Consider the following 27572-nt stretch of genomic DNA (forward strand, 5'->3'; position numbering starts at 1 on the left):
CCTTAATCACCTCCCATCCAGACTTCAGCAACGCAATATACCTGGGCATGAACCCATCAGCCCTCAAGAAAATCTGGCTAGTACAAAACACTGTCTCCTCCTCAGGCTACCATGCACACATCACACCTGTACTCTGCTCTGTACACTGGCTTCCCTTAGAATAGAGTCGAGTTCAAGGTCTCCGTCCTTTTTAAGGCACTCAATGGCCTAGGCCCAGCATATCTAAAAGATCACCTAAAACTCCAGGGTAAAGGACGGTAGTTGACAGTTTCACTCCACTGCAACAGTGTAACTTTCCACGGGAGTGGTCTGAGACTGTGGAATGAACTCCCTATATGGACCTATCACAAACATCACCACCTTCCACTGTAAAGGCAAGGCGCACATCTTCAGTCTGCCTTCTCAAATATAAACACATGCCAGTGTCTACATAAAAAAAAAAAACACCTCACCCCAACACAAAACACTCCACTGAGCACACAATTCTCCCTCTGGGGAAAGGATGAAAGAGAGAACAAACCACACATGACAGATGTTAGTCATGTCACTTAACGTACAATTGGAAGATGCTCAGAAACTACAGTGAAAGGGTGGTACAAGAACCTATACAGAATAAAGTAATAGCATCACATTCTAGACAGAGGGATATAAAATTACTTACTATCTGTATTGTTTGTGTGTGTGTACAAGATGTTGTGGTTATTTTTCCTTGTCCTGTTAATGTCGAGGGAAATTGGATTTGATAGACAATTAAACTCATATTTATTTGCAGTAAAATCTATTTTTAAATAGCAATTAGTCATTTTATTGAGTAATATGAAGTCATTTATATTTGGTTATTTATGTGTGTGCAGTATATGGGTAGAATTGCACTGACTCATATTTTTCTAACTTGCAGCATATTTTGTGCAAGGATATATTTTGCTTTCTGTTGCTGTGTCAGACTAATGCTGCTTGTTGCTATGGCAATGGAGATGTTTGAGTCTGCTTTGTCACCTTTGCCCTGCCTTTTTTTTTTTTTTTTTTAAACACACATTTGCACTGCAGTGGCCTGGAAAGCAGACGTAGGGTTTCCTTTGAGAGCTCACCCGCCCCCTTTATTTATTTATTACAGCAACTTGGCAAATTTATGTCCCCTTCATTTAGACTTGTAATAAAATGTAATGTAAATATCCCCTGATGTATGCATTGGTGTTTTGCCCTCCCATGCTAGTGAAAAACAGAAAGAAATGTTTAAAGTTTGCTGGGTTGTTCAGTTTTTCACTAGATGCGTTCTTAGAATGGTATGTTGCCTGTGGACTTGACCACCGGAGGAGGCCAGGCCGCTACACGTGGATTGAGTGAGATTGCAACCGTGAAGGAAGCAAACTAACATGAGCCATTTCATAAAGGTATGTGGTAATGCCAATCCCAACTGTTTAAATAAAAAGACCGACCCTCCCCTCCCCCAAATCAGGAGATGTAAAAAAAAAAAAAAATACACTGTGGATTCTTTTGATTTACCTTCTGGTTTTCAAGTGTATTGGGGTCACATTTTCATGCTTTTCTCTGCACCTGTGAGGGCTCTAGACTTTTTTTCTTTAAATGAAACTGAGACTCTCTTGTATTCACACCACTTCAGCAGTTTGGGCTATAGGAAGGACACCATTTATCCCAAGATTCATGATAAAGTCATAAGAGTTGGCAACACTGGATGTACAGGCTCTCACACAGGACTGTTGGTAAGACTTTTCCTGAGCCCCGTCACGTGACATGGGTCAGGATTTGAAAAAGTCTCATGGCAATCAGCAGCAATATCCCTAGACTCCAGTGGCTCCTGTTACATGGGAGATCCTTTAATCAAAGAGAGGAATGGCCTGAGCATTGGACCGGAAGCCAGGAACTACAAAGTTCTGATTCTTCTTCTGGGCACTGGCTGGTTGTATGGCCTTGAGCAGGTTATTTCAATTCTGTGACATATTTTTCTCATCTGTAATAGGGAGATAATATTTACCCTGCCTACCTGACAGGGTGGTTGTGAGGATTAGTTATTTAATGACTGAACCTGAATAATGGCATATAAGCTATAAGTATTATCAATATTAGTTCAAAATATAATAAAAACTCTCAGTGCTATAATTTTGAGCTTTGTTCTTGCACTGAGAATTGTAAGTGGTTTTCTGAACTATGAAGACTTCGTAAAACAATTACATCACATCAGGAAATGTCTTGCTCTGTTCTTCATGATGGTAGTATAATTTGTTCATGTTATACTGTCGGCGTAGATAACAGCCACTCATGTAGCTAATACAAGGCACCCTTGGGAGTTGCAGACTGCAGATGAGTATGTGCATGTGTTTAATAGTTCTTTCTTCTCTTCCTTCAAATTCCTGCCTTGGTGAACATAACACAGGAAAATAAACCTTTGTCAGACAAACCTTTGTCAAATTATCAAATTTTACTTACCATTTATACTGGGTTATTTTAAACAGAATATTTATCATGGTTTTATCTCTATACTGAGAAAATTGAACAAAATGAGAGTTAGACTCAAGACATATAGGAGACCAATCTGTCACTAACGTATCCCTCTAATCCTCATGATATGCTGAAAATTATTTTTGAAAGCAACAGAGAAAGTATTCCACTACTTCACTAAATCTGTGGAAGGTAAGCAGTCAAAGATCTCCCAGTGCAGCAACATAACATCTTGGATTTTGTCTAAGGATGGAGTAACAGCATTACTGCTGTTCGGTTTTACAACAGGTGCACCATATTAACGGCAGGAAACTTCAAATATCCCATATGGGAAACTTGCATGTTTGTTTAAGCGTAGAGGTGCAGTTAATATCGCTGTTTGACGGAGTCCTGATTGGAATAAGAAAGGAAGGTAGCAGTCCAAAATTTCCCAGCCTCTTTCTAAATCTCTAGTTATCAGGTTTTCACCAGCATTCTTCCGTCTAGGAGCTACATACTCTCGTTCTAGATTGAGAGCGACACACATCATTAGAAAGTTCCTTGTGTTTCTGGTAGAGTCTGTATTTTTAAAAATCTACATAAGATCAAAAGAGATGAGGGAAGATTCTTTAGAGGGGATTCTGTTTTTTCGAGAAAGCAGAAAATTTGGGCCTGCCAGAAAACAAAACGATGATCATTTACCAGTTTAAATTATATTTTACATTGCTTTATACCCCACATATCACCAAATGCCAAAATATATTTACTATGTTTTGTCTTTTCTGTCATGTCTGGATAAATGAAAGGTTCATAAATATTGGGGGTTATTAACTCAGCTACAGCACTTTGTTCGACACAACTATACCTATGTTTTTAAATGGACATCACGTTAAAAAAAAAAATCTGAAATCTGCCTGAGACATTTTTACTGACTGTTGCGACTAACACCTACACTGGAGTTCTTTTTTAGCTTGTTTACTTTGATAATGTACAAAGAGCTGTAAAAATGCTCTTTTGACCTATATGACTAGACCGTGATCCCTGTTTTTTTTACTGTGTCTTTCAAACACAGCAACAACAGAGAGGAAAAAATATTTAAATATAGAAAAATGTGATTGTAAAACCACAGAAATGGTCCTGGATAGGAGGTATAATTGGGACTACTTCTGAACTCACTTTTTGAAGTTGGCTAGATTTTAAGTTGATGGGTGTCCCTTTGAGAAAGGGATCCATTTTTTAAAATATACCTGCCCAATAAAGCTGAATCTCAAAATTACCATGCTTATAAAACTTGGAATTTATCCAGTGGTGAATGGAAGCTACGAAGACTCATTTCTTCAGTAGCAAGCGGGCTTTTTCTAAACTCCTAGGGAATGCCAGGGCAGCTCAAGGGCTGTGTAGATTGCTTCGCTAATTGGAATTCTAAGTTGTTAAAAATCTATATCCTGGAAGGAATAACTGTAATAACCTTCTTTGCCTGAATCAATTATTAATTCCATACAAATGTGGACAAAAAAGGTCAAGAATATTATTTTACCTAATTTGCTGTCTGTTATCTTAAAAGTTTCCTCCTCCTCCTCATATTCTCTTTCTTGGGATTTATTGATTGGCCCTAGCACAGCGGTAACATGCTATGTGCAATATTTTCTCCCAAAGATGAGAATGTGATGTTTCTGTGTGCTTTGTTTTTGTTTTGGGGGTAGGGGGCTCCTTGCCTAAAGATAACCTCTTGATTGTTCATCCCAAATACGCTCAGGAAATACTCTACTGGATAAATGAGGGTTTCCAACACAGGAAGAAAATACGGTTTTTTTCTTTTTCTTTTTCTTTAAAATTTTGAATGGATGAAAATAGATGGCAATCAACAAACCCGTGGCTAGAGGAAAAATCCTTTTAACTCGCATTTTATTTCGGCTACATTCAGGACAAAGAAGCACATTGCACCATGTGCATGAATAGATGCTTTATTATTCAAAACAAGCTTCAAAGAGCATTACGTCCCCTATAGAAAATATGCAATCAGTGTTTAATTCAATGGTAGGATGAAAATTTAAATTCCCATAAGGGGAAGACTGTTAATGCCATTTAAATTGGTTGTAAATTACAGATAATACACTTGAGACCCGAATACAGATTAGCGGAGTGTTGCTCTATGAATCCAGTCCTACTTTGAACTTATTGTCTATTAGACTCTGGGCAACATGGGCTTGCTTACCCCTATATTTTATTACCTGTCTTTATATATATGCAGAAAAGTACATTTCACTTTTAAAATTTGGAACGTGGCTCCAGCTTAATGAGTTTCATTATTTAGATGGATCTCTGTATTTGCAGCCATACTAGCCTGCTTGATGTTTATGCAGCCTTTGAATTGCACAAAAGTATTAGCCTAGAGGCATCCGCTTTTTCCTTCTTTATTAGTAGTTGATGTAAGATTCTAGTTGCTTTCATTAGTTCACTAGTTACAAGCGTTCGGGTTGAAAGACAACTACGTTTTGCAGAAATCTGTAACTGGCAATGTCTTTGTTGCTTAAGGTACACTGGCTGATTAGTAATAGTTTATCATTTTCTATCCTTCTATATGGGTAGACCAATTGACTAGTCCATGATCTTGGTGACCGTGGTGGGCTGTCCACACCACACAAGTCAGAGCAGGTTCATAGATTCATAGATATTTAGGTCAGAAGGGACCATTACGATCATCTAGTCCGACCTCCTGCACAGCGCAGGCCACAGAATCTCACCCACCCACTCCTGCGACAAACCTCTCACCTATGTCTGAGCTATTGAAGTCCTCAAATCGTGGTTTAAAGATTTCAAGGAGCAGAGAATCCTCCAGCAAGTGACCCGTGCCCCATGCTACAGAGGAAGGCGAAAAACCTCCAGGGCCTTTTCCAATCTGCCCTGGAGGAAAATTCCTTCCCGACCCCAAATATGGCGATCAGCTAACTCCTGAGCATATGGGCAAGATTCACCAGCCAGATACTACAGAAAATTCTTTCCTAGGTAACTCAGGTCCCACCCCATCTAATATCCCATCACAGGCCATTGGGCCTATTTACCATGAATATTTAATTAGGATAATTAACCTGATGGGCTCCACCTGAGGAAGAGCCAGGGTTTGAAGGCTTGATTGAAGATGGAGCCCAGCTGGGAAGGAACAGGCAGGGCTAGAATAAACCAGGAAGCTGGCAATAGAATAGGGCTGCAGTGAGGGAATCTGTAGCCATTCGCTGGACAGCAGACAGGGAAAGAAGGGAAACTAGGTGGAGAGGGTGTAGGAAAAGGCTGAGGGAAAAGATGGTAAGGTTTTAAGGGGGTGCAGAGCTTGCTGAGTACAGGACCCCTGAGCTGGAGCCCAGAGTAGAGGGTGGGCCTGGGTTCCCCTGGCAGCCACTGGGAAAGTGGCACCATTGGAATAGTGAAGGGAAGATTGCGATCTTGGAAGAAGTGACTGATACCCCGGAAGCAGAAAATGCCCAGTGACCTGGCCAGAGGGCCAAGCCACACAGACACAGCACCCTGAGTCGCAGAGCATGAGAGAGAGAAAGAGAGAGCAGCAGCGGCAGAAAGCGGGGTAGGATTGCAGAGGAGCTAATCCCCAGCAGTGGCTGGGAGGAGATGCCATCCAGCAGTGAGTGGACTCTGTGTAGTGATGCTAAGATTTGTTCTCCCCCCTCAGATTTTTTTTTGGGAAAAAAGCCATTTAACTGTAACATTCTATATTAAATTTGTTAAAATTATTGAAAAACATTTATAATAATAACCTATACCTCCTTCCATAACCTATACCTCCTCATTTGTGCTTTATTCCTTAATTTTGTATATCTAATACTCTCACATTTACTGCTTCTGCACAGGAAAATAATTTCATTGCCAAAAACTTTTATTTTGAAAAAAACTAATAATTTAGGGCCCAATCCAGAAAGGCATTAGTTATGTGAGTGGTCAGCATTCATATTCGTAGATTCCAAGGCCAGAAGGGACCATTGTGATCATCTAGTCTGGTCTCTTTAACACAGGCCATAGAACTTCCCCAAAAGAATTCCTAGAGCACGTCTTTTAGAAAAACGGCCAATTTTGATTTAAAAATTGTCCAATATGGAGAATCCACCACAACCTTGGTTGATTGTTCCAATGGTTAATTACCCTTACTGTTAACAATTTGTGCTTTATTGAGTACCCTTATCGACTGAATGGGTAATTAATCCCCCTGACGCCATTGGGACTATTCATGTGAGTAAGGTTTTGTGCCATAAAATAGTTATGGACACATTTCTGCATATTCTTGAGATACAGAACACATTGTCCATCCTTGGGAGTGTACTTATTATCACTTTACTACATGTGCATATTTCACATTGAGTAAAACCCTTTTTGTCGGCAGAGAATTTGTAGTCAATTTCTTCCAAGGCCTGTGGAAGTGCGTCCATTGATGTATGTCAGAGTAGACTGGAAAACATAAACACAGATTTGTGGTTCAAAATAAGAGCCAGTACTCCTGTTACCTCAGTCTTTCCAAGCCACTCCTGCCTTTACCAGGATTTTTCTGAGTTTATAGAATTGATTGCATATTCAACCTGAACTGATTGTGGAGGAAAGTGTTTCATCCCTCTTACTGCTCTCTTTCTCCCTTTGTTTTGATAGTTTACTGGCCAATCCAATTCTCTAATGTGAATTAAAAGCAATATGGTAGCAGCAGACACCAGAGTGATTCTTTTCCTCAGGAGTCTAGTTTTACCGCTTCAGTATGGAACTGTTCTTCTTGTATTCTGTCAGGTTAGACCATATCAGAAAGTGCCTAGTTTTTTCTGGCTGCTAGCCCAGCTTTTTCCTACTTCTGTGTTTGTAATAAGTAACGATGGTGATGGCAACTGCAGTTCATTTCCTACTTCGATCTCTTGGTATGGGGAGGGTTTCCTTATTGAAGAAAATGTGTGTGTGTGTGAATATTACAATGCAATGCCACCAATTTTGATTGGTATCCACAGTGAAAATACAAAGCAAGACAACAAAGAGGGAGGAGTAGGGGGGGTTTCTGCATGTGGTAGGGACCAATTGTTTTAGTACATAAAATTCCAAAGGAAGAGCTAGGGAGCATGTATATTCATAGATTTTAAGGGCAGAAGGGACCACTGCTATTAGCTCTGGTCAGAAATTTTCTGACAGAACATTTTTCCACTGGAAAATGTTGGGGGGGTTTTTTTTGGTTTTTTTTTTTTTAAAAAGAGGGTGTTTTTGTTTTTGGGTTTTTTTGTGGGGACATGGAGATTTCATTGAATCCTCTGGTGGAAACTAGGCATGAAATCAAGGAAAACCTGCCTGGTTTCCTCCCAGCTCACTCCCTCTCCCCCATCATGGGTTGCCAGAGAGCTGGGAGCCTGGGATGCAGGAAGCCAGACCCCTCTAGGCAGTCTCATCATGTTGTTTAATGAGCTCACCTTACCAAATGATGCAGGTTGGCCTGTACAACTGAGCTGTTCCCATCATTATTTACTACTCCATCAATTTTTGCATCATCTGCAAACTTTGCCAGCAATGATTTTAAATTTGCTTTTACATCATTAAAAAAGATATTGAATAATGCTGTGCTGAGAATAGTTCCCTGTAGGACCACACTGGACACACCCCTATTGAATGATACTTCCCCATTTACAATTTTTTTGTGAGTATCAGTTAACCAGTTTTTAACCCATTTATCATGAGATGCAGTGGCTTGGTATAGTGCTAATTGTTTCCTCAGAATAATAAAAATTAACGCATATTATATCAGTAAAGTTAGCTTTATCAACCAGACTTGGGATCTCATTAAAAATATCAAGTTTGCTTGACAAATCTATTTTCCATAAAACCATGTTGATTGGCATTGATTATGCTATCATCTTTTAAGTCTTTACCAATTGCATTCCATATCAGCCTTTCCATGATTTTGCCCAGGAACAATGTCGGGCTAACCAGTCTAGAGTTTTCAGTTTTGTTGTTTGTGTTTTTTTTCCCCCTTGCAGTCTTCTGGAACTTCTCCAGGATTCCAAGTTTTGTTAAAAATTAACATATATCTGTCAGAGAAAGCCTTGGCCAATTCTTTTAATTCTCTTGGATGCAAATTATCTGGCCCTGCAGATTTGAAAATATTTACCTTCAATAATATGGGAATGCTGGTGTTTTGAATTGGCATTTGCTAGGTAGGGGAAAATATGGTTGTATGGTTAAAGAAGGGATTCTGAAGCTCTGGGTTCTAATCTTAGCTCTGCTGTAGTCCTGTCAGTGACCAGGCTTAGTGGCCAGAGCAGGAGTCAGAGCTGGAGTTGGAAGTTAGGGATTGGAGCTGAGGGACAGAACTGTGTTACCTTAAGTGGGGCAGGGCTGGGGCCAAGGAAGGAGCAAGGCTGGGATCAAGCAGGCACAGGATCTATCACAGCCATAGGTAGATGCTTTGAGCAGCCACTTAACTACTGCTGCTGTTGGGTTTACATGCCCGTCCGCTGACTCTTCCCATCAATTAGGCTAAGTGCGCTTGTTAGGTTGACTGGAGATTGGCTCTGCTGCAAGCCCTGCTTCCTGACACATCCTTCCTCTATGAATTTGCACAAGTCATTTAAACTCAGTGGTTCTTGCACCTTATGTAGCCTCTGACACCGGTGCAAGGTGGCTGTAAAATGTTCACAAATCAGAATGTCTGCTCTCCCTGCACCATCCATGTTGCCATCTTGAGGCCTGATCATGCTCTCATTGAAGTCAGTGGGAATTTGAAATGGACAGCCAGGGCATGCGAAGGGCAGGACATAGGCAGGCCCTGGATTTTAGGTGCCCAATTCCCTTAATCTCCGTTGCATTGTGACTTAAAGCTGGCATTGTCACTGTTGTGAAGAAGTTAATGTACTAGTTAGTTAAGCAGACCCAGCCTGATTTATTTTGATTTCATTCTTCACGTTGTGGCCCTAAGTTAATGTTTGCCTGCTGCAAGTGGTCAAAATCAACATAGGGGGAATTCTTTTCAAGAGCATACAAGGATTTTCCAAACAATTGACTTGATCCTGCAAGACACCAAGTGTCCTGAATTTCCATAGAAGGAAGGACCCAGGTGCTCAGCATCTCCCAGATTTGTCCTAGTTAAATACTGTAATTTAACTGTTTTATTTAATTAAAGTTGCATGGTGGCTGGCCTAATAGGCAGGCACTCCAATGCCATGTCACAGTGGGACTGATTATAAAAGTGACAGGAATGAATCCTACTATTCTCCCTCTGTCTTCCACTGGAAGCCTCTACCCCTTTCATCTCTTTTGATCAGCATTTTTGAAACTTAATTAGAATAATTTCCCCCTTTGTGCTCTCAGCTGCAGATTCCAATCTGCAGCCTCATTTTTGACCAATGGATTAAAATAGATCTTAAAATTAAACTCAGCGTAGGCTTTTGACTGCCTCATTTCTGAGTGACACATTCCCTATCCCACCCCATCCTTTCAGTCTCAGTTCATATGAAAAGTTTATAGATAAACCTAACCTCTCCCAGTGCTCTCCCTTAGCTGAATGAATCAATTGTTTGTTTCAAAGACAGACCAGAACAGAGCATTTTGGGATGGTGTCAGGAGCCCACAACACATCTGGCTGAAACAAATCCGATAAACTCGGCAACATGGAGCAAAGTGGGTCAGACAAGAGTCTGAAGCCAAAAAAGGGGGCTAATCCCTCATTTCACACACAGTCTGGTACCCTATCTAGGGACTTGTAGAGTTCTGTAGCACTTTAAATGGAGAGCCTAGTTTGCCCTCCAAGATCCTGCAGGAAACAGTGAGATAACATATCAACCAGTTAATGTCATGAGACATTGGGCTATATTCCTAAACGCTTCAGTGAATTGGTAAAGACACAATAAATTATTGCTTCAGAAGTTTCTCGATTCACCTGCTTCAGGCAAATGGGAAAAGGACAATCAATATTTATTTCTGAAATGCCAACACTTCTAAACATATGACGCTTCCCGACAGTCCCTACATTTGCACTGGAAGTTTACAAAGTTGCACGGTATGCATCCGATGAAGTGAACTGTAGCTCACGAAAGCTCATGCTCAAATAAATTGGTTAGTCTCTAAGGTGCCACAAGTACTCCTTTTCTTTTTGCAAAGACAGACTAACACGGCTGTTACTCTGAAACCTGTCATTATGCAAGGCACTGCATTTAGCCATATGGAGTGGAAATCTATCAACTGCATGAAAAAACTTGTACAGATACAGACAGACATCATCTTCCTTTCCAAATTACTGCAGTTTCCACGGTATGCATCCGATGAAGTGAACTGTAGCTCACGAAAGCTCATGCTCAAATAAATTGGTTAGTCTCTAAGGTGGCACAAGTACTCCTTTTCTTTTTGCAAAGACAGACTAACACGGCTGTTACTCTGAAAGTTGCCTCAGTCGACTGGTCCCCATCATACTTCAAAGAAGTTAAAAATAATTGTTATATATACAGCTCTAGCTGGGTTTCAATATTTTACCATAAGGCTAGGAATGTGCAGCATTCCAAACAAAGGACCACATTTTGAAGTCCTTTTGACTTCAACAGGAAGAAGAAAAGCTCCCTGTCAAAATTCACAAAGCTGCTACCTTATCCTCTTCTAAATTCCACGTTAAAACCTACCGTGGCTATGATGCCTACAAATCTCTCCCATCTGGCATTACTTAGACAAATGACAAACTGTTTTTCTGCTAAACTTTGTGCATTTTATTTTTTTCCTCATCCTCCAACCTCCTCTACATCCCATTTGGCTGTTTGGGCCACCTGGTGTATCGACTTGCCTAACATGTTGGTTGTGAACTTTCATGGGCAGGGACTGTCTTCTGTGTTTTTTGTGGGTTTTTTTTTTGGGGGGGGGGTGGGGGGGAGCGTGTCTGTACAATGCCTACCACAATGTGGCCTGAATCCTTGATTGAGGTTTTTAGCGTCTACCTTACCCCAAATAAATGATATTTTGGTCTCCTTTTTGTGTTTGAATCAGTAGTGAAATCGTAGATATTAAAAAAAAAAAAAAAAAGGAGTACTTGTGGCACCTTAGAGACTAACCAATTTATTTGAGCATGAGCTTTCGTGAGCTACAGCTCACTTCATCGGATGCATACCGTGGAAACTGCAGCAGACTTTATATACACACAGAGAATATGAAACAATACCTCCTCCCACCCCACTGTCCTGCTGGTAATAGCTTATCTAAAGTGATCATCAGGTTGGGCCATTTCCAGCACAAATCCAGGTTTTCTCACCCTCCACCCCCCCACACAAATTCACTCTCCTGCTGGTGATAGCCCATCCAAAGTGACAACTCTTTACACAATGTGCATGATAATCAAGTTGGGCCATTTCCTGCACAAATCCAGGTTCTCTCACCCCCTCACCCCCCTCCCAAAAACCACACACACAAACTCACTCTCCTGCTGGTAATAGCTCATCCAAACTGACCACTCTCCAAGTTTAAATCCAAGTTAAACCAGAACATCTGGGGGGGGGGTAGGAAAAAACAAGGGGAAATAGGCTACCTTGCATAATGACTTAGCCACTCCCAGTCTCTATTTAAGCCTAAATTAATAGTATCCAATTTGCAAATGAATTCCAATTCAGCAGTTTCTCGCTGGAGTCTGGATTTGAAGTTTTTTTGTTTTAAGATAGCGACTTTCATGTCTGTGATTGCGTGACCAGAGAGATTGAAGTGTTCTCTGACTGGTTTATGAATGTTATAATTCTTGACATCTGATTTGTGTCCATTTATTCTTTTACGTAGAGACTGTCCAGTTTGACCAATGTAAATGGCAGAGGGCTGGCTGAAACCTGTAGATATTCAACACATCATTAAGCTTCATAGTTAACATACAATTGAGATGAATAAGGGCCATTCACACCTCTCTCAAGCAATGCCTCAAGTTGTCCCCCAGGCTCAGGCTGACATCAATTTACACTTGGTTCACATTTTGAATGCTACCTTCACAACAACCCTAGCTGGGTTGAGGCAGCCCATTTCAGTCTTGGTTCTGAGCTAATTGCTTTTATAGCACAATCAAAATTAAAGGAGAATAAATAATGGTGAAAACACTTCTCAGATGCTGCTGATAGAAATACTGTGTCTTGGGCAACTTACCTAGTGGGGCAGTTTGGGTGATGACAAGCAAAAATCCAGGGATCAGGCCTGGACCAAGGGTGACACCAGAGTCAGGGTCAAGGAGTGAAGCCAAAGATCAGAACCAGGTTCAGAAGCCAAAGCCTAAGCCGAAGAGTAAGCCAGAGTCATAGTTAGAAATGTAGCCGAGGGTTCAGTGCTGGGATTCAGAAATCAAAGTCTAAGCTGAAGGGTAAGCCGAAGTTGTAGTCAGGGATGTAGCCAAGAGTCGGAGTCAAAACCAGGACAGACAGAGAAGCTGTAGCAGGGGCTTGGAGCAAGAATTGGATCAGGAAGTGAAAGTGAGAGCAAGGTAAGCATAACTGCGTGCCTGATATGCACTGAGCAGCCGCTGTGCTGCTGCAAGGCTCAAGTAGCAGACCGCTGGCTCTCCTGACCAATTACGAAGTACAGCCATATGGAGGGGGCTCATTGTTCCCAGCTGAGCTTGCTGGGCAGCCTTACAACCAGCCAGCCGTGCCCCTGACAGTACCCTCTCTCCTAGGGCTCCTTCCAGAGGCCATTGTCACTGGTTTGTCAACGAATTGCTGGTGAAATTTGTGTAACTGGGAGAGGGTGTGGATGTTTTCTGAGAGCTCCAAGGATCTCTCCTCTGGCCCATACCCCTTCCAATCCACTAGGTACTGGAGCTTACCCTTTACCTGTCAGGAATCCAGGATTTGATTAATCTCATACTTTTCCTTTCCCTGGACTATTATGAGTGATGGTGGTGGATCCATCCGCCCAGGAAATGGGTTGTTGATGAAAGGCTTGAGAAGGGAGACCTGGAAGACGGGGCGTGTTTTGAGGGACGCTGGGAGCTGGAGCTTGAAGGCCACTGGATTTATCTTCTGGGTGCTCTAGAAGGGGCCAAGGTACTTGTGGTCAAGCTTGGCAGGGGTTGATTTGAAATTCTGGGTAAAGAGACACACCACATAGCCTACGCTGAAGTCTGGGCTGGCTTGCTTATGTTAATCAGCGTAGCTTTTATAGGACACTTTGGCATTAGTCAAATGCTCTGCGAGTGCCTGATGAATTTGGTGGATGTGGAGGACCAAGTCTCTGGCTCCTGGAATGGAGGAACCCTCTGATACTTCAGGGTGAAACCTGGGGGTTAAAACTGAAGTTCGCAAACAACTAGTTTAGCTGGATGGAGGTGTAGGTGGTGTTATTGTAGGCAAATTTGGCCAATGATAATAGGGGAACCCAGTCATCTTGGTGAAAATTCAGGAAACAGCAGAGGTAATGTGCCAAGTCTGGTTAGGACTTTCAGTCTGGCCGTCAGTCTGAGCAGGGAGGCAGTTGAAATGAGGGGCTTGGTCCCAAAACAGCAGAGGAATTCCAGCCAGAACCAGGGGACTATTTGTGGGCCTCGATCAGAAACTATGTGTTCTGGAATGCCATAGTGCCGGAAGATGTGATCCACAAAGAGTTGGGCCATTTCATAAGCTGATTGGAGGATATGGCAGGGGATGGGCTATTTTTGTCTGGAAGTCTACAATGGTCAGGATCACTGATTGCCCTTGGGAGCAGGGCAGCTCCACAATGAAATCCATCAAAAGAGTGGACCAAAGGAATTGGGGCATAGGAAGAGACTGGAGAAGGCCTACTGGTCTTGTGCATGGTCTTCTAGTGTGGGTGCAAAGGTCACATGTCCTGGATTCCCCACAATACAGGCAGAGTCCTAGAGTCCGGTGCCAGTTCTCTTCATCAGTGGAGAGGTGGGACTGAACTTGGTTGATCTGCGTTGGCTTGGGGTATGGTAGATTACCTGGAGTCTCACAGAATGGAAGGACCTGGTTCGAAAAGGGTTGAGGTTGCACTTCTTGTCCTGGTCTCATACTGTTTAGTCAGTCTGTCTTCAATCCTGATGCACAGATCAACCCGGGTCCTGAAGCTAGGCAGGGGTTCCACTCAAGCTAATTCATCTTTAATAGAATCCTTGAATCCTGAATGGAAGCAGTGTCACTGCACGGCCTTGTTTCAGTGGGTAAAGGCTTCCAGGCACCTAAACTTCACTGCATGTCTGGCAAAGGGTCAAGAGGGCTTGCAACTGAAGCCTCTGCAGTGTGCTTTTAGTTAGGGTCATCAAAAATACCTGCCAGTGCCTGGACTTACTCCTCAAAACATTCACAAAAAGGGCTAGACCCTCTTACCCCCCAATAGTGGGGAAACCCATTCCGGGGCCACTCAAGTAAACAGGCTAATCACAAGTCCTACTCGGGGCCAGTGTGTGGGATATGATAGCAGTCACACTATGAACAGCAGGCAATACTGATTCAAGAAACCCCGGAATTTGGCCTGGACCCCATTGAACTGGTCTGGTAGGGCTTGCGAACAGTAGGTGTGAGAGTTTGAGGGCGGAGGGCTGTAGCTGCCTGCAGGACTGCATCCTGCTCTCAAAGTGCAGCAGTTCCTGTAAATAGGGTGACCAGATGTCCTGATTTTTATAGGGACAGTTCCAATATTTGTGGCTTTGTCTTTGTTATAAATATAAAGGGAAGGATAACCACCTTTCTGCATACAGTGCTATAAAATCCCTCCTGGCCAGAGGCAAAGTCCTTTTACCTGTAAAGGGTTAAGAAGCTCAGGTAACCTGGCTGGCACCTGACCCAAAATGACCAATGAGGGGATGAGACACTTTCAAATCTGGAGGGGGAGAAAAGGCTTCTGTCTGTCTGTCTGATACCTTTGCTGGGAACAGATCAAGGATGTAAGCCCTCCATCTCCTGTAAAGTTAGTAAGTAATCTAGCTAGAAAATGCATTAGGTTTTCTTTGTTTTGGCTTGTGAAATTCACTGTGCTGAAGAAAATGTGTATTCCTGTTTTTGTGCCTTTTTGTAACTTAAGGTTTTCCTAGAGGGATTCTCTATGTTTTGAATCAGACTGCTTGTAAGATTATCTTCTATTCTGATCTTACAGAGTTGTTCTCTTATCTTTTTTTGTTCTCCTAATAAAGTTCTGTTTAAGAATCTGATTGGGTTTTTTTGGATCTTAAAAATCCAAGGCTGGTTTGTGCTCATCTTGTTTATTCTTAAGCCTCCCCAGGAAAGGTGGTGTAAGGGCTTGGGGAGATATTTTGGAGAAATAGAAACTCTAAGTGGTCCTTTCCCTGATTGATTGTTAAATCACTTGGTGGTGGCAGTGTTTACCTAATCCAAGGGCAAAAATTTTGTGCCTTAAGGAAGTTTTAACCTAAGCTGGTAAAAATAAGCTTAGGGGGTCTTTCATGCAGGTCCCAACATCTGTACCCTAGATTCAGAGTGGGGAAGAAACCCTGACAGTCTCATATAGGTGCCTATTAATCCCGACCCCCATCCTGAGTTTTCACATGTGCCATCTGGTCACTCTACCTGTTAGGCCCCTAATAAGTCCACAAGGGTGAGCAGAGCTCCTGCTGTGCTCATTCCAGGAGGGGCCTCCATGTCATTAAGCCCAGGCCCTCTCTACATCTGGTCTTTTGTGGGCTGCTCAAACTGTCAGCTGCTGGTGCATGGCAGCCTACCTGGTGGGTGGAGGAGGACCTTGCCTGGTGGTTGTGGTGGCAGTTTGGATGATGACCAATGAAGATCCAGGGATCAGGCACGGGTCCAAGGGTGAAATCAGAATCGGGGCCAAGGTGAAGATCAGAACTGGAGTCAGAAGCCGGAGTTGTAGTCAGGGACATGGCCAAGAGTCGGAACCAGGAATCCGAAACCAGAGCAGACAGGGAGGCTGAGGGTGGAGCAGGGCTTGGAGCAAGGACTAGAGCAGGGTATGGAAGTGAGAGCAGGGTAAGCTCAGCTGTGGGCGTGGTATGTATTGAGCAGCTGCTACTGCTACCAGGCTCAAGTAGCAGATCTCTGGCAACCCTGCCTCATCAGGAAGCTCAACTGTTTGGAGGGAGTTCATTGGGACCAGCTGAGCTTTCTGGGTTGCCTAGCGACCAGGCTGGGAGCCAGCTGTGCCCTTAACAGTGTGTCACTAAAGAGCCTCCTGTTTGTGAATCTGGCTCATCAGTACAGAGAATGGTGAAACAGCAATGCACTTTGCCTCCATGCCTGCCCTCAAACATACAACATATGTGGAGGTGAGATCCATGTGATAAATTGTAGAGCTACATGCTCGATGAATGTACAGTTTATGGCACCTCCAACAGCCTCAACTGACTTCTGCCTGTTACTCCAACTCCCAGAATTTATTCTAATATTCCAAAACCTCTGATGAGGCAAAAATAAATCAACTTGCTGGAGAAATGTTTCCTCATTCTCACCCACCAAATGTGGAATTTCCTTCAGATGTACCCTAGCCTGGGGATAGGATGGAGAAGGTCCAGTCCTGCACTAGGAACAGCTTTTCTAAGCATTACCTTATCACGGACCTGAGTCTTTGTTGCCCTGAGTTGTCATTTAGTGGGTGTAAAATGCTACCATTCTGATTTGTTAGCCTTTATCCCCCACATGGTGCACAGGCCATGTGACTTTAAAGTCTAATATCCCCAAATATTCTGGAATGCTAGAAATAAAATGTTTATATCATGTGGAAGGGGAAATTTCCAGCTTTCTAGTGTCACTTACTTTTAGACCTGGAAGGTCCCAAGATAATGGACTTTAAATAATGATTCGTTTTTATGTTCAACATTTGATTTTTGGCTCATGGTGTTTTTTATAGCTTCCTGTGCACATGTGTAATTGAACTCATCGTAACTGGGGCGCCTGACTTTACATGCAGAAGGATAGAAAAGCAGTCAAAATAACCTTTTTTTAAAAAAAAAAATGTTCTAAAACAGCAGTTATCAATCTGTGGTCCACAGACCTCTGAGGGTCCACAGAGTATGGCTAAGATTTCCAAAGTGGTTCACACCTCCATTTGAAATTTTTAGGGGTCTGAAAATGAAAAAAAGGTGTAAACCACTGTTCTAAAACATTCCTAAAAATAGTTTTCCTCTACAATATTTGGCATATGCAGTATGCATGATGATCTGGTGTGACAGAAAGGTTTTATCTGCATTCATTTAACATAATCTGCATAACTCACTTTGATTTATTCAATTTATTCAAAATTATTCAACTGGATATCATAGACCCTATAATGCTAAGAGGGAATAGTGATTATCTTTTATCTCAAGTGGTTTAGGCTTGTGATTTCACAGTAGAAGTCCACCTTTTTAGTCTGTAAAGGTTGTAGAAGCCCCTCCCCAATACACTCCAGTTCTGCAGAGTTTCATCAGCATTGGGGGGCCTTTTGTGTGTCCTTGAGAATCGGTGAGACTTTTCCCTCCATTTTTTAAATGAAAAAAATTGAGAAACAGTTCTCCAGACAAAAGTTGGAAATCTCACTATATACATTGGCGTTTAAAATAGAGAGATTATTCGGAAGATCTCAAACCCCATTGTTTCATTTTATCATTTGTTTTCCAGTTACAGGTAGAAAAGAAAATGTCTGGAGAAGCAATTTTACATGGGGGAGAAAATCCCACGGTTTAGCTAGTTCATGTTTGTACAGAACCATAGCAATACTAATTGTTCATTTCCAAAAAATGGCCTAAAAATTTGACGTCTCACAGAACATCTATGTTTTTGAAAACCAGCTAAGGTTTTGTGAGATTCAAAGCATTTTCTTCTTCTACCAAGTTTCATTTGTAGCAAAAGGATTTCAGTCTAAAGAAATAAAATCCCAATATAATTTTCATTATATGCCAGTGTGGTTATTCTGTTAACAAGTGAGTTATTAAATATAAACCACAGTAATTATCATTCTTCAGTAGTATGGAATGGACAGTGCAGCTTTCATAGATTTCTGAGGGTAAATTATAAAAACGATATCTTCAAGAGTTCCTATGGAGGCAGATGTTTATACTTTACCTCCATGTGTGATATAACTATTGAAAGAAATTAAATGGTAGAGCAGATGCAGTGGATATGTGATATATGCGATCCAGTGACTGTATGGCAACAGAAAGGAAATCAGACTTCACTAGTGTTCTTGCCCTCTTCATTGTTCATGGAAGATTATGACCAAAGGGTGAAAAAGATTATGAGGTTATACTGAAAACAGGGTGATCTGAACAAAAGAAATGTGTAATCCTTGCCATACAATCTATAAGTAAGAAGGTGTAATTATCTAAATGAAAATCTGCTTTAATAGTGGGTGTATGTAATCTGCAAATAAAATGTCACATAAAATAAGTAGCACTGTAGCTCTAAATTTCTAAGGGCTAAGAGGCCCATATTCCTTAAATAAAATACACTTTTACACTACAGCTGAAATAATTGTATAAGGCCGATTATCACTATATTGGAAACAAGAATAATGATCATGGGGAAAGGCAACCAACTATACATTATGTGGTATGAAATATGATGAGATGTGCAGAGGCCATGTGGATAAAGATAAGGCAGATTATCCAGACCCAGCAGGGTATCCTCCGCATCATGTGTTTGGAAAGAATGGGAGCTCTGTGAAAGCAATGGAAAAAAGAGACACCAAAATGCTTTACCTTATGAAATGCATTTCATGGTGTATGAATGCATAAATCTTCCAGGACTAAGTTCTTCCATCAGATCTGCCGAGCAGATCACAAATAAGTGGCTTAAGTGAAGGATTAGCTGGGCTGCAGTGCATAAATGGGATTCTTCCACGCTTACAAAGACTGTCCCACATGCTACCCTCCACAGAGAAGAAGACTATGTCCTTCTAATCCTTTTTTCTGTCTTTATTTAGGCCCCAGTCCTGCAAACACTTACCCTTGACTGCCAGGATAGTCCCATTGTATTAACTGGGACTACTCAGAAGAGTCAAGTTAGGCACATGTGTAAGGATTTGCAGGATCAGAGCCTCAGATTGTAAACTCTTTGAGGCAAAGACTGTTTCTCACTATGTGTCCGTACGGTGTCTGGCACAATGGTGCCCTGATCTTGGATGTAGACTCTAGGCATTCCCATAAAAAGAAAGTAGCAAATTCTGCTTGAAAAGTCTGTGCCCCCAAACCCAGAGTGAGTGGAGAGCAATGGCTCTGATACATTGTTCCCCTCTAATCCTCAGTACCAGCACAGGGAAACCTGCTCCAAGAGGCCTGGGCTCCACAGTAAGTGAGACGAGGAAGGAGTTCTGTGTCATACTCCCAACTGGTCTGAATGGATTTCAAAGCAGACCCTGCCACCCCACCCCTGCTCCTTCCCCCTGAAAATGGACAAACAGTAACAAACTTTTCCCACCTCTCCCTCTTCAGCCTCCAGTAGCATCATCAGATGTGGAACCAGTAGGCAGATGGATGGAAAACCCTATCTCATGTTCGCTGAAGGTGATATAGATTTAGGATGTTTCTGGAGGATATTAGTTTCCAGTTCTGTGGCCTGGATCCTCGCAGGTATTTAGGTGCCTGACTCCTATTGATTTCAATGAGTTAGGTGCCTAAATACCTGTGAGGATCCGGGCCTGTGTTCTTTCTTTACAGAGTGGCAGACTCTAGGACCCTGTATAAGAATTCAAGGCTCTTTTATTAAGGCCATGTCTACACTTACAAGCTTACAGCGACACAACTGTGCCGCTGTAAGAGCGCTCATATAGCCGCATATGCCAGCAAAACTCATGGTTTTTTTTCCACACCCCTGAGTGACAAAAGTTTTGCCAACATAAGTGCTAGTGTAGACATGCCTGTCACCCTTGGCTCAGGTGCTAAAATCCTGGTTTAAGGTTAATTACTACAAAGTAATTACTTCTGTGTCATGATAGCAGGTGGACACCATAATCACCAAAAAGGATCTAAAGAATGTGGGGGAATACTCTTTGTGCTAGAGGAAATTAGAAGAGGTCTAAGGGGAGGGAAACTGCAGAGCAGCCAAAATAGATAGGAGGCTTTGGCCAAAGTTTACATTGTGTTACTAAGTTTCCAATAATGTCAAATCCTAGGGAAGCAGAAGCCTGGGGTCTGTGTGTCTTGTTGATGCCAGGGTAGGAACTCCTACTAGTCACAACATACTGCTACTCATTACAGTGGTTTTCTAAAAGCATTTTATTAAAGCAGCTGTGCTCACTGCATTCATGTTACAGGATTTAGCAATAGAGTATGAGCAGCAGATTTCAGGTGCTTCCCAGAAACTGATCAGACATAACTTCCTTCAGATTGCCAAAGGAAATGCTACCTTGTTTATTTCATGTTCATCCTTATGGTAAGTGTTTTTAGTGCCTGTGGGTTTCCTTCCAATCAAGGAAAACAGCCTGCTAGACAGCCACATTTTCAAGAGCTAAATGTGAAGACATTCAAGAGGATTTAACTCATTCATAATGTCTTACAGTGTTATCACAAAAATATTTACAGCTTTTCTTAAACATTACAACTAACTTGCTGATTTTAATATACATTTGTCCCAGGGGTTTTTCACCCATTAAGATAGATTAAGTGACTATTCTAATGAACAATAGCAGATTTTGCCCTGTAGTTTAGTGGCTGGCTGTGGTTGACTGATACTCAACCCTGTGAATCCCTGCTGAGTATCTAAGCTCTATGAGCTGCACTGAATGCATTTGATCTACATAAAAGAACACAAATTGCATATTAGCCTTTTTGAGCCTAGTAATCAGTTTTACAGTTTGCTTCATACATTTCTCTGCAGTCCAAGTGGCTGTCGTATGCTCCAAGGAGGCTACAAGGATTCTCATTTTTTTCCTGCATCAAGTAAAAGCAAAGTGTTTGCATTTTGATTGTGCTCATTGAATGACCCCTGTAATTTATCCATTGTTCATATTTAGTGCTGACTGGAGTCCTGCTGGGCAGCTGATAACAATAATTTGTAATACAGAATATGCAGCTCTCTTTTGGTTCTTGTTTTCCCTAATATGATGGAATTAGATTTGTTCATTAAAACAGGTGAAGCCAAATATGGTTCCAGGGTTGCACAAATGTATGGATTATCCCAGTCTGAAATTTAAAATTATTGTATTTGGTATTTATATAACTCTTAAAAGCAGGTACAACCTAATCCTCACACAGCTGACAATTTAACATCACTCTCATTTTAGTAGCCTAATGTTTAGAATAAATATTTCTCCTTAGTCCTCCGTATAGGATTTCAACAAGCAAATGTATGAACTGAATTATCAGGTATTCCCAATGGTTAATAAGCTATGGTCAATTTTTAAGGACTCTTGTGTTAGAGTTGCTAAGAAAGCAGGAGTGAGGCAGAAAGAGTGAGCCCATATTAACAGGGCTGGCCTTACCATGAGGCGAACTGAGGTGGCCACCTCAGGTGCCAGACTGTGGGGGGGCACCACTAGGACCCAGAGTTTCAAAGTTTTGGCCCAAGTGAGGGGGAATGGGGGCGTCATTTGAGTTCCTCGCCTCAGGTGCTAAAATGTTGTGGGCTGGCCCTGCATATTAATAAAGTTACTGAAGTTATGGAGTCAATAAAACGAGTATCTGGACTACAGCTAAACAGAAATGAGTGACTCTGAGGTGAGGAACCAAAAGAAACAGAGAAGGTATTTTAATGAGCCTCTCTTAGAACTTGACTGGAGGGAGGGAACTGATGGAAGGAGAAGGCCTGCAGCAGTGAAGGTCCTCTCTAATAAGATTCCCTCCTTTTGCTGCTCGTGAGGCTGTGCAGCTATGTGCTGCCCTTCAGGGCTAGAAGCAAAGTGACAGTCCACCTCATTAACTTCAGTGGGACTACTTGTGAAGTAAAGGCCAGATTGGTAAAGGTATTTAGGTGTTGAAAGACGCAGATAGGCGCTCTTGAAAATCCCACTTGGCTCCTATCGGCATTTTTAGGCACCTAAGTGACTTTGGGTCAGATTTTTAAAGTTATTTAAGGCCATGTCTACACTAGCGAGCTGTCAGCGGCACAGCTGTACTGACGCCAGTGTGCCACTGTAAGATCACGCGTGTAGGTGCTCTGTGCCGACAGAGAGAACTCTCCCACTGACATCATTAAACCATCCCCAACGAGCAGCGGTAGCTATGTCGGCAGGAGAGCTTCTCCTGCTGACATAGCACTGTCCACACCGGCACTTCTGTCAGTGAAACTTATGTCTCTTGGGTGTGGGTATGGGGGTGTATTTTTTCACACCCCTGAATGACAAGTTATACCAACAAAAGTGCTAGTGTAAACATAGTCTGAGTATTGTGAGCATCAGGGCCGATAGGAAACTTTTTTTTTTTCTTCAAAGCAAATGCATTAATAGTCTCAGATTTGTTCTCCATTGAAATTGTCACATTCCGGGAATATTCAGTGAACAAAAAAAAGGCATTGCAATAAACTACTTGCCAAACTATAATAGCAACCTTAATTTAATATAACTAATTTGAAAAGAATAGGTACACACTGGCAAATGTATTATCCATACTGCTTATTGAGCTGACACAGCTACAATGCAGAGTGGACAGGCTGTATGAATGAAACCCAGTCAGACCTATGAATAGATACCGCTTGTACAGAGAGAGGAATAGTCTTTTTATTATTGTTTGAATTGTGGTGGTGTATGCCCACTTCAGAAATACTGCCTTATTGTCCTCGTTGAGGAACAGTAATGGGACATGGTTTAGAAAAATAATTCTGTACCAAAAAATGTAAGTTGACAAAATAGCTCATTATGGAGGAAAGCGAGACCTAACGTGAGGCTAGATTCTGAGCTCAGTTATACTGTTAAGATGCCAAAGTAACTCAATTGACTTTGAGGTCACTGGGCAAGATAGCGTTGTTAGATTTTAAAAAATCACATTGGCTTAATCAAGATCAGCAGAGAGCCCTTAGTCCTGAGTGACACACGGTAACACCCAAGAGCTGGTTCAGGAAGTGTGGTTGAGCTACTAGGAAACAGTGACCGTAACACAGGATCAGATCTTGCCACCATTATGTTGTCATACCTTACTCTGTGAGAAGTTGTACTGAAGTCAGTGGGACTACTTGCAGCCTCAGAGTAAGGTACAAACTAGCCCATGGAGAAGTATCTTTACTTTACAGGCCTGGGTGCTGGCGGTGCTGCCGCACCCCCCGGCTTGAAGCGGTTTCCATTATATACAGGATTTACAGTTTGGTTCCATGGCTCACAGCACCCCCACTATAAAAAATTGTTCCTACACCCCTGTTTACAGGATTAGACGATAGCTGTAGCGACCAGGCATTGAATTGTGACTTAGAGAATCACAGTCCCCCTCTGTTCACCTTTATACTGGGTGGTAAGTTACTGCTCCCCATTTTGTGCAATGGCTTTCTCCCCAGGGTGTGCCAGCCAGAGCTGGCTGGGCAAGTAGGGTGTCAGAATCAAGGCCTTCTCCATCCCCTTCCTGGCCAGTAGCTCACAGCAGGTAGTATCAGGCAAGTCATGCCTGCTCTACCCACTGCCGCTGGAGTCACAGTCTGAGAGGGGGAATATGTACCGTGTGGGCTGATTAAGGGCTCTGATAATCAAGCCCCAAGTTAGGCTGGGAGAATCTGGTCTTTGAAATCAGGCATTTTCTGGGGAGCTTTCGCATGTTGGACTGTCACCCACCATCATAACTAAATGTCAAGCAGAGAAATTCTTAACCAAAAAATCAGGAAGTAAGAAACAACCTGAAGGGAATAGTTAGGAAATTGAACTCCATTGAACCAGCATGGAGCCTGATTTAGCATACGGTGCCTTTATCAGAGTCTTGCAGTATTTGCAAGCTCTTCAGAGAGAGAACCCATGGCTATGTTTGCGTTTATACAGCACCTTATACCATGGGGCCTTAATCCTAACAGGTTCCCCTATGCACTACTGTAATGTAAGAAATAATAATACAGAATTCTAATAAAGGGGACTAAGAGGAGATCTGAACAACAACAAATATCAAATTAATCCTTTATTTCAGAGTAAGGATACTTGTTAGAGAGTCAGGGGCTCCTGTAGGGTGTAAAAAGGACAATCAAAGAGGGTAAAGAAATTGCAGAGAAGCTAGTTGTTTCTTTGCATTGCTTTTTACTACACAGGATAATGGAAGAAAACCTACTCAGCAGTTGGTCCTCACAGTCAAAGTGAGGCAAAGTAAGAGACAGAGTTTTTCAGAAAGAACCGATGGAACAATTCATGAAATAAAAATGCAGTAAAACACTAGGACCAATAGCGTTCATTTAAAACAAGTTCTCAAGAGACTGTGGCCCAAATAACTGTCTTCTGAAATCTACATTAAATTTCCACTTAAATCAATGGGAATTTTATGTATGTATGTATTTTTGGGCACCACCTGCATTAAATCACAAAGTACAATAAATACCTGACAATAACTACATTTTACTAAACTAACAAAATAATAAAAAGAAAAGGAGTACTTGTGGCACCTTAGAGACTAACAAATTTATTTGAGCATGAGCTGTAGCTTACAAAAGCTTACGCTCAAATAAATTTGTTAGTCTCTAAGGTGCCACAAGTACACCTTTTCTTTTTGCGACTACAGACTAACATGGCTGCTACTCTGAAACCTAACAAAATAATGTTATTTTGGTAAGTCTCAGACAATCACACACCCAGAACCGGTGATGGTAGCATAAGAAAAGGCCTTGTTGGTTCATGCAAAATGACCCCCTCTGTTACTCAGGGCTACTCACTATGTCATTCCAATGAATGTTTTCTTTCACCTGTGCTTGCATAGCTGCGGTGATTTTAGTTGGTGCTTCAACTGCTTCCCTTGGCAATTCTTCTTCCTATTAAGAACTCTTTCCTGCAGCCTAACCAAAACTTCTCTTTTCTTGCCCTAAGCCTATGGATCATTGTCGTGCCGTAAATAATTCCGTAAATTCACTTCTATTGTTACCTTGAAGGCATTTTTGCCTGTGATTTTTGCCACCTGAAACTTGTCCTTTCCACACTAAATAAACTGGGTTTCTGTTTTCTCTCCTCATAAGTCTTATCCTCCAGGATTCCAAGGTAAAACAGAATGCCACCTTTGTAGTTTTATGTATAATTCCTCCTATATACATTGGAGAATAGCATTGTATTCTTTCCTGATTCCGTTACTGTGCCATCTACGATCAATCCTAGATTTTCTTGAGCACAATAAGGCCCTGAGCCTACAAAAGCGACGTTGAGTGGTCCCCTGTACAAAACAGTATCCCATTGATCCCAAACATCAGTAGTATTCCATGCAGATACAAGGGTCCCCCCTTCCTCATTGCCTGCAGTGAGTAGTCTAACAAATGAAATTACCAGCAGGAATGCTTGAAGAATCAGTTTATTTCAAGGAAGACAAAGTCTGAACTCAAAATGTTGACCACAGATGGACAATACAGAGGTGCAGAGGACACAAAATTTGCTTGTGTTGTATAGCGTACAGAATCCACTAGTTTCTCACAGTTATCCTATGATAACAGTGACCAATTCCAAGAACTTCTGGACCTAAACAATGAAATTACAGCCAAGCTATAGGACAGTCAAATTTCATTAGCTCTCCTGCAAAACATTTGGAGAAAACAAAATATTGGAGGATGCGCCAGTAACAGTTAATGACATTAAAAATGATATTTATAGTAATTCCTGTAATCTAATCAAATGCAGTATATCAAATGCATTAAAGCAGCAGATGCCAACTGTGCCAGAGGGTGGGGGGTGGGGAACCAAATGTAGCCTTACAGATGTGTCATACTGTGAAACTGTATTTGCATAATAGAGAATGAATGTTGGTTTGTGATGCTTGATGGTAAATCTGATTTATACTGCCCTTAATGTTAGAGGAATCTGGACATTACTACCTTGTGAAGATCATTTTATTCAGTGTTCTCTGTTACTGGTCTTTCCCCAAGGATTTTGTGTGTGTCGGGGGTGGGGGAAAGAGAGAAAGATCAGTTTATGAACTTGACCAAAAATTCCCATTGATTTCACTGGGGCTTTTGGATGTCAAAGAATGGGGGCTCTGGACGTTTATACCTAGATAATTTTTGCTACTAGTCATAATATTACTGTCTGGGACTACTCTGTAATGTATTTAATAAACAGCACTGAATTTTCAAACACATTTTAGCCAATACCATTTGTAGGGTGAGAATCTACAGAGCACCAGTAATTAATAATACACTTTCTTAGCTTAATTGCTGTTTTTAATATTTGGTTAGCTGTTTTTAGGATTGAAAATTTCAGGAGCTTTTGTTTTAGTTTTAATTGAGGGGTGTAGTGATGGGTGAGGGGGACCTGAAGAGATGAGGCTTTGTAACAGTACTTTGATATTGTGCAAAAGAGGATGCTATTGTTACGTGACCTTGCTGTCTGTCTATTGGTCTATAGCACAACTAGGCACAGTCCCTGGAAATAAGACAGAAGGGGGCAGCTCATTAAACAAAAGAGCCATCCGCTCTTCCAGCAATAAGCAGAACACAGGCAACTCACCTCCTATTGTTACATTCCCACTTTCTCGCAGAGATAAGAAAAACAGATACAACTGACTTTCAAAAAAAGAAAAGGAGTACTTGTGGCACCTTAGAGACTAACAAATTTATTTGAGCATAAGCTTTCGTGAGCTACAGCTCACTTCATCGGATGCATTCCTACAGCTCACTTCATCGGATGAAGTGAGCTGTACCTCACGAAAACTTATGCTCAAATAAATTGGTTAGTCTCTAAGGTGCCACTAGTACTCCTTTTCTTTTTGCGAATACAGACTAACACGGCTGCTACTCTGAAAACTGACTTTCAGTTACTTCCCGAGCCTTTCCAATAGGGAGGAGCTACACCTCTTGGGTGTGAGCCAAGACACAGTCATGCACCCAGTCAATACAATGACTGTTATGTGATGCCCCTGTGTCAAGAAACGTAAGTGTATTGGTAGGAATATAGAAATCACCAGTGCCACCTGTTTGTGAATATGCAACTTTTAAAAACTTTCTTATTTACATAATTCCATATATGGTCTGTTTTTGTTTTAATTATTTCAAGAAAGGATGTTTGTAAATTGGGAGACAAGCATGGTCTACAGGTGAGAACACAGGCGTGGGAGGCAGGAATTTCTGGATTCTAATTTCAGCTTCTACTTCCTCTGTGTCAGATTCCCCTTCCGTAAAATGAAG

The 27572-nt window shown here is 41.7% G+C and overlaps 1 long non-coding RNA gene across 1 annotated transcript in view; it reads left to right on the top strand.

Moving 5' to 3' along the window:
- The first annotated feature begins 1277 nt into the window (after window positions 1-1277).
- LOC140915904 (uncharacterized) overlaps window positions 1278-27572 on the top strand; it is a 32955-nt gene continuing 6660 nt past the window's right edge. Inside the window, exon 1 of the long non-coding RNA XR_012160319.1 lies at window positions 1278-1391. This is a non-coding gene — a long non-coding RNA (uncharacterized LOC140915904). The remainder of the gene's footprint in view (window positions 1392-27572) is intronic.

The sequence above is a fragment of the Lepidochelys kempii genome, chromosome 1, assembly GCF_965140285.1.
Source record: "Lepidochelys kempii isolate rLepKem1 chromosome 1, rLepKem1.hap1, whole genome shotgun sequence".
In the NCBI taxonomy this organism is placed as follows: Eukaryota; Metazoa; Chordata; order Testudines; family Cheloniidae; genus Lepidochelys; species Lepidochelys kempii.